Genomic DNA, 8,102 nt, shown 5'->3' with positions numbered 1-8,102 from the left:
AGCTGGAGACCTATCTCAAAAAAAAAAAAAAAGGCTTATTTTTCTAACACATGCTTTTATCTCCCAAAACAATAATAGATATAATAGATAACATTTATTAGGTGGGAATGGTCATGATTTTAAATACCATATATGTGTACATATAAATTTAAACCGGATGCGAATCAATCCTGCAACATAGATAAGAAATTGGGCTGGGTGCGGTGGCTCACACCTGTAATCCCGACACTGGGAGACCGAGGCAGGTGGATCATTTGAGGTCACCAGCCTAACCAACATGGTGAAACCCCGTCTCTACTAAAAATACCAAAAAAAAAAAAAAAATAGCTAGGAGCGGTGGCACACACCTGTAATCCCAGCACTTTGGGAGGCGGAGGCAGGGGGATCACGAGGTCAGGAGTTTGAGACCAGCTCGGTCAGCATGGTGAAACGCCTATCTCTACTAAAAATACAAAAAACTAGCCAGGAGTGGTGGCTCTTGCCTGTAATCACAGCTACTTGGGAGGCTGGGGCAGGAGAAGTGCTTGAATCTGGGAGGTGGAGGTTGTAGTGAGCGGAGATTGTGCCACTGCACTCCAGCCTGGGCGACAGAGCGAGACTCCGTCTCAAAAAAAAAAAAAAATGAAAGAAAGAAAATAAAAGAAAGTGATGCTGGGAGAGGATGAGTAAGTTGCCCAAGGTCACTCAGTAAATAACTGAGCCTGGAGCTCAAGTCCACGTCTGTTTACCACTGCAGGGGCACAGGAGCGCTCTTTCTGGCTGGCTTCTTCAGCCAACTCTTTCCTATGCTCCACCACTCTCCAGTACACCTCCACCCACCAGCGGCGTCCTGGTAAATGCTTCACACCTGCTCTCGGGTAGGGGAAATGCCTTGATTTGTAGCATTTGCCCGTTTTCTACCATACCCGATTTCAAGCAACAAGACATCACTGAATGCAGAGTCCAGAATGGATGGATGACTGCATCTTGATTGTCAGGGTTAGAATCAGCTCCTGAGGGCCAGTACCCGCTGGCTCCATCCACACACCACTGTCACCACGTCACCCTCAGGCTTCCTGCTCCTGCTAAGTTCTTCCAAAGCCGGCTGCACGGGCTCCTGCTCTAGCTGACCTTCCCCCATCATCGGTCCCCTGTCCTCTTCCCTTCCTCCCCACAGTTCTGCCCTTTTTCAGACCTTGCCTCTTATCCCAGGTGTGGGGCCTCTCTTGCAAGAAAGAGAAAGCTGCCTAACCTGCAGACCAGGAACCTCTTCAGGAGGCTGCAGAAAACCAGAAGGCAATCAGGAGGAAATATTGAGAGGGAAGGCTCTGTAAGGAGCTGAAGGAGAGAGAATCAAGGGAGGTTGGAACCAGTCCTGGGGGGGAGGAGGTGCTGGAGCCTACCCCCAGGGACTACCAGTGGGTCAGGGGGTGACTAATCTCTCTAGCCACTGACACACTCCACCACAGAGCCCTTTGCTGCCACTAGCCTGACATCATCATCATCATCACTACCAGCCATTGAGCCTCACTAGGTACCATGGCCACACCCACAGGCCCTATTTTGCTGATTTTTCCAACTACCTTTCAAAGTAGATACAATCCACCTCCCCATCACCCCACTCGGATTTACTGATACTGTAACTGAAGCCCAGTGATACATAGCGATGCATAGTGGTTTGCTGTGATGCTTAATTTTATGTGTCAACTTGACTGGGACACAGGGTGCCCAGACATTTGGTTAAGTATGATCCTGCGGTGTTCTGATGAGACTAACATTGGAATTGGCAGACTGAGTGAAGCAGATTTTCCTCCCCAGAGTGGAAGGGCTTTATCCAGTCAGCTGAAGGCCTAGTAGAATAAAAAGGTTGACCCTTCAGTGAGCAGGGGAACTCCCGCCTGACTGCCTTAGAGCTGGGACATCAGTCTTTTCCTGCCTTCAGACTCCAACTGCCTTCAGGTATCAGTTTCTCCTGGGTCTTGAGACTGAAATGACACCAGCAGCTCTCCTGACTTCAGATCTTAGAACTTGTCACCCAATTCTTTATAATAAATCCCTCTCGGCCAGGCACCGTGGCTCACGCCTCTAATCCCAGCACCTTGGGAGGCTGAGGTGGCCAGATCACCTGAGGTCAGGAGTTCAAGACCAGCCCGCCCAACATGGCAAAACTCCATCTCTACTAAAATTACAAAAGTTAGCCTGGCACAGTGGTGCACACCTGTAATCCCAGCTACTCAGGAGGCTGAGGCAGGAGAACTGCTTGAGTCCGGGCGGCGGAGGTTGAGGTGAGTGGAAGTCACGCCACTGCACTCCAGCCTGGGAGACAGAGAGACTCTGCCTCAAAAATAATCATTAATAATAATAATAACAATAAACTGCTCTCTTTCTCCCCACAGATATACATGGGGGGAGAAGATCTCTGTATATAGTACATATTTATGTCTCTGTCCCACCGCTCTGTTTCACTGGCGAACCCTGACTGGTACACGTGCAAGGCCATGCAGCTACTCTTTCCTCCTTCCAGAAGTCTTTTCACCCACTTATGTTCCCACTCCAGAGCCCACCCTTTCCACGGAACCTTGCCTGCTGGGGTAGAGACATAAGGAAGGGTGAGTGCCCCCACATCTTTATCTCACATGTTGACCAACACTTGCCTCTTCCTACCTCCCTGAATTCTTACAGGGAAATTCTCATTGCAACTCACACCCTAGGTCCCAGCCCCTCTGAGTAGTCCTGTCAGGGAGGGGCGGGAGTGGTGAAAACACTGGGACCGTGTGGGATGAATTCTCTCGTTCTGCGCCCCTACCTCTGATGACCAAGCTGTCATCGACCATTCATTCATTCATGCCACACATATGGAACTGTCCACATGCCAGGCCCTTGTAATACCTTGTGATGCCAAGGGGGACAAGTCACACTTCTAGCCCTCTAGGAGCTCAGAGTCTTCAGAGGAGGTGGACCAGGAGATACCTGTGGGTAAGAAAACCCAACATGTGGTACGAAAGAAATGGCGGCAGGTTTTGTGGGGGCCCAGGAGGGCCAGGATGGAGAGATGCTGGTTGCCTAAAATAGAAAGTGACACATTTAGGCCAGGCACAGTGGTTCACACCTGTATTCCAGCACTTTGGGAGGCCAAGGCAGATGGATCACTTGAGGTCAGGAGTTTGAGACCAGCCTGGCCAACGTGGTGAAGCCCCATCTCTGCTAAAAATACAAAAATCAGCTGGGCATGGTGGCAGACGCCTGTAATCCCAGCTACTCAGGAGGCTGAGGCAGAATTGCTTGAAACCGGGAGGTGGAGGTTGCAGTGAACCGAGATAGCACCACTGCACTCCCGCCTGGGGACAGAGTGAGACTCTGTCTCAAAAAAACAAAATAGAAAGTGATACATTCGGAGTGAAGAGGAGTCCCAAGCCCTGCTCTCAGCAAGTCCCAGGCACCAGGAGAAAACAAGGACAGCCTGAGAGAGCACCAGGCAGCAACCTAAGGAGATGGCAGGGAAGGGGGATAATTCCAGGAAGAAGTGGGAATTATTCTAGGAAGCCTTCCTGGAGGAGGGAGAAGAAAAAAGCCGGGGGTGGGGGCAGGGGCAGAGAGTGGAAACTGAGGGTTCTGGGTGAGAGAGGCAAGAATAGAGAGACCAGGCTTTTCGGCCAGAGCCTAGAGCCACGGCCGCCAGGCAGACAAGCGACTGGCTGAGACTGGCTGAGCCATGCCTACAGCAAAGGCCCGTGGGAAGACCTTGAAGGCCAACCCAAGACCTTGGGAGCAGGCAGCTGGCTTTGCATGGTGAGCGCGGCCTCAGATGGCCCCAACTCATCCTAGTGTGTGCCCAGCAGAGAGCAGAGCCCCAAAGCTGCCCCGGCAAGCCACCCCAGCCGCTCCAGAGCTGACCCCAGTGGCGTCACAGGGAGTGACTCAAGCCCCAGCAACAACAATGAGTGTGACTGACGTCAGGCCGGGGCTCCTGACAGTGGCCAGGCTGGCTGGAAAGTCAGCACCCTGCCTGCTGACCCTCCTGTCTGGGCAGGCTGCAGGGGTGAGGAGGACGAGCTGTCCCCCTCTGACATCTGCCCCCTGGGATCTCGGGCAGGGGCTCTTCGACCTCCCACCCTTTCTGGGATGTCACTTCCAGCCCCCACCCTCCCTGACAGGGAAAATGGCTGGGCAGATGAAAGAGTAGCAGAGAGCGTGAGAAAGGGGCGCCTCCAGCCCCAACCTGCCAACCTCACCAGGCAGCCTGGAGACCAGGAGCAGGCCGGGAGCAGCCTCTGTACTGTTCGTTCTCCTGAGGACCCAGGGATCTGTCCATGTTGGGGCAGGGTTGTGTGGCTTTTTATTTCCAGAAAGGTCTGTGTTTTTCTGGCCAAGTTGGGGTAGGGGCCAGGCTTTATTTCTGTGCACCGGTCCCTCGGGGGTGCGGGACTGTCTCTCCTTGCTGCAAGCTCTGTTCCTTTGAGGGCTGTTCCGAGTATCTGTCATTCTTTAAGGAAGGGGGTTCTGGACTACTGTGCTTGCAAAAGGTTGGGGGGCTGTTTATCCACCCCTGATAAGGGAGTCTCTGTCTATGCCTCTAGGAGCTGTTTTTCTGTCTCTGGTTTCTTGTGGGGCAGGGGGCATCTCTCTATCTATCCTCATGGTATCCCAGCTACCTGGGGCCCTGGGGTGGAGTCCAGGTTTCCTGCATGGCTATGCCAAGGCTGGGTTTCCTGGTTGGAGGCCTCTTCCCACTGATGTTCTCCGGGCTAGGAGCATAGCGACAGTCAGCACCCTGCCCGCCTGGCTTGCAGCTGGGCACTGCTCCCTGCTAACGCAGCATGTACCCGGACAGGCCCCCCCGCACTCCCCTCCTGTCCCAGCTGCCACCCCCAGCCCCTGCGGCCATGCCAGACCTGATTTATGGTCCTGAGTTGGGGCTGGACAGTGCCAGCGCCTGGGTCAGACCTTGAGGAGACCTCAAGTGGCACCCCTGGCCTGGCAGGGTCGGGGCCCAGGAGGAGGCGACGGGGAGCCAGGGTGCTGGGGAGGATGAACAAAGCAGGGGCCCAGGAGTGGCAGGCAGGATGTGGATGCCAAGGCCAAGGCCTCCAGGGGCCCATAGGCTTCCCGCAGGCTCCAAGTCCAGGTGGGGACCTGGAAATGTGCTTCCTGCCCTGAGAAGGTCTCTGGCTTGTGTGGGGAAGGAGATACTGGGAACTGAAAAGGGATTTTCCTCTACTTTGCACTGACTTCTTCCTGTACTCACCATCGGAGGCTGGAGGTTTCAAACTCCCACTGGCCAGCCCAGGCCAAACCCAACAGTTCCCAGCCTGGGGCCCAGGAAGAGGCCTGAGAGCCTGAGGCTGGAGCAAGGATGGAGGCAGAGGTTTGGGGCAGAGACTGCAGCTTGGATCTGAGCACTGGCTTCCCCAGGGAAGACAGAGCAGCTGTCCCCAGAGCTATGAGGCTGCAAGGCTAGGCCCTGGCAGGGCTGGATGCCAGATGGACAGAGGCTCAACCCTTCAACCTCATCCTCTGAGGAGGCCCAGTGGCCCTGGGGCTCTCCTGCAGCCAGGGATTTTGGGAGAGGGGCTGGGACTCGTCCAGATGTCCAAGCTACAGCTCTCTTAGGATTCCAGGCCCAGTTCACACAAGGTCCCCTAGCACTTCCTCAACAGGGCCCGACTCTGACATGTCTGGCACAACTGCCTCATAGCTGCAAGAAGATGTCACTGCTGACTGTCCAGGGACCACACAGCAACCTCTAACAAGTCTCTCTCATGCTGCTCTCTGCAGAAGCAGAACCACCGCCACACAGCTGAGCATGCTGGGTGCTCGGAGCAGGCCGTGTGGACAGGACACCCCATTATATCACGGTCAACCATGACCTTCAAGAGCTTCTCTCCTCCTGGAGGCTGACCCTTACCCCCACCCATAATTGAGACCAGGTGGCTGGAGCCCAGGTGTGGGGCAGCTTCCTCCACACTGGCCCCGGGGAGGGCTACAGGCACAGACCCCCGGGGCACAGAGCTCCCCCTCAGTCCCCAGACCTCAAAGCCACCCCTCCCGAGTCACAGTGGCACCTCAGGGCTGGGGAGGGGGCCAGGGCCTCTGGGCGCTGGGCCCAGCGTGGGTGGGGTGGGGGAGACAGAGAGGCAGGCTTCCTGGGTCTCCGAGTAAGGACAAACAGCAGACTTTGAGGCCTTGGAAAATCCCGCCTGGGATTCCAGGCCCTGCCGGCGTCACTGCCTTTTGACTATTGTCCCCGTCGGAAATGGGCCCAGCCCCCGGCCAGCCTGGACAGAGCAGCCATTGTGAGGCCCCATCAGGCTCAATGCCCCCTTGTTTGCCCTCCTATCCTCTAGCAAGACTTGGAGGCCAGTTCTTCCAGTTGCTGAGTGGAAAGAAAGGGCCTGCCTCTGGGCTCCAACCCTTGGGCGGGGCAGGGTGGGGCAGGGTGGGGCTGGAGGAACCAGCCCCCTCAGCCCATACCCTAATTGCCAGGGTCCGGGAAAGGAACCACCATCAATGGAGCTTCTTATTTTTGAGGCCCGGGGCAGGGAGACCTAGTGGTGAAGTAGCCAGAAGCACCCGGCTAGCTACTTACAAGCCAGGTGACCTTGGGAAAGTCGTATCCTCTCTCTGAAATGAATTCTCCTCCTTTGTTAAAACAATAGCTAATATTTATCGGATGCTTGCTGTGTGCCAGGCACTGTAAGAAACACCTTGTATGCATTCGCTTCTATAATCTTTATAGCAACTTCATAAAATAGATTCATTTTCTCATTTCTAGGTGAAAACACTGAGACACAGCAAGGTGAACTAACTGTCCCAAATCACTGAGCTAATAAGGGCTGGAGCCAAGACGTAAACCCAGCCCGAGGGCTCCAGGGTCCTCGCTTTCACCATTCTCCCATGGTGCCCCTGTGAGGTGCAGATAGCCAGGCTGTCCTCGTGGGATGGCAGTGAGGGCTGGAAATCACAAGTGTCAGATGAAAATAGTCTGCCTGGGTGGACTCTGGTATCCACCTGCTAGCCTCGTCCGTAAATACGGAGATGATCCATTGGTCCCACCCCAGTCCCAGCCCTGGCCGTTCTGTGAGCCCCTGAGCAGCCCTCTTGCCTTCCCCAGCAGCCTGTCCTTTCCCTATGTCTGTCTGTGCTACAGGCAGGGAGCTGGAGGTGAGTCATCCAAAGGAGAAGGACTCGGTCCAGCTGGCCAGCAGATTTCCCAGCAAGCTTTGCTCCTAACCAGTCTCACCTCCCCATTCAACAGATGGGAAACTGAGGCTCGGTGAGGAGGAGGGGCTTCTCAGAGAGTAGCATGGAGGCAGGGCTGCAAACAGAAGCCCACCTACTGACCTCCCTGTGTCGTCAGGTGCAGGTACAGCTGACGAAGGCTCACTCAGGAGTCAGGCGCGGGGGAGGGGTGTGATGCCAGGGATACAGGCTTGGAAGTCCACAGCACTGCTGGGAGCATCAGTCCCAGGGTCGGGGACCTCGTCTGTCTCCCTACTCCAGCCTCACACGGACCCTTCAGCAGGCCTGAGGCTGGGCTGTGCTCCCAGAACCCAAGTGAGGGCAAGTGGATGGGGGCTCCTTGCAAGCTGTGGCCTGGAGCACAGGGGAAAGCCCTTGCTTCCCCTCATCCACAGCCGAGCCCTATTCTATTGGGCCCCATCCAATAGGGGCGGACCCCTCAGCCAGCCAGTTCCCAGGGGCCATGGAGGTGGAGATCAGGAGTCCTGGGCCAAGGGCCATGAGGAACAGCTGTGAGGGCACTGCCTTCAGGGCTCTCACCAGGTCCTAGAGAAGGAAACAGTGAGGCAGGGCAAGCACTGAGCACAGGAAGGGGCCAGGCCCTGCATGGTGACAAACTCCTGTGGGCCTCAGGTTAGGTCCATCTGGGTTTGTGTTTCTCAAAACAGTGGCCCCAGACCACCTGTATCACAAGCCCTGGGGTACTTGCTAAAAGTGTAAGTTCATGGGCCCCCTTGCCTCCCCAAACCTGAGTCTCTAGGGGTAGATCCCAGGAATCTGCATTTCAACCCAGCTGACTAAACTGATGAGCCTGGGGTTGGAGGGCCTACATGGGGACACGGGCACAGGTAGGGACCTCAGTACAATCTTCTTGCCAAGAAGGT

This window comes from Cebus imitator, unplaced genomic scaffold (assembly GCF_001604975.1).
Source record: "Cebus imitator isolate Cc_AM_T3 unplaced genomic scaffold, Cebus_imitator-1.0 Scaffold181, whole genome shotgun sequence".
Taxonomy (NCBI): domain Eukaryota; kingdom Metazoa; phylum Chordata; class Mammalia; order Primates; family Cebidae; genus Cebus; species Cebus imitator.
Note: the sequence above shows the minus strand (reverse complement) of the source record.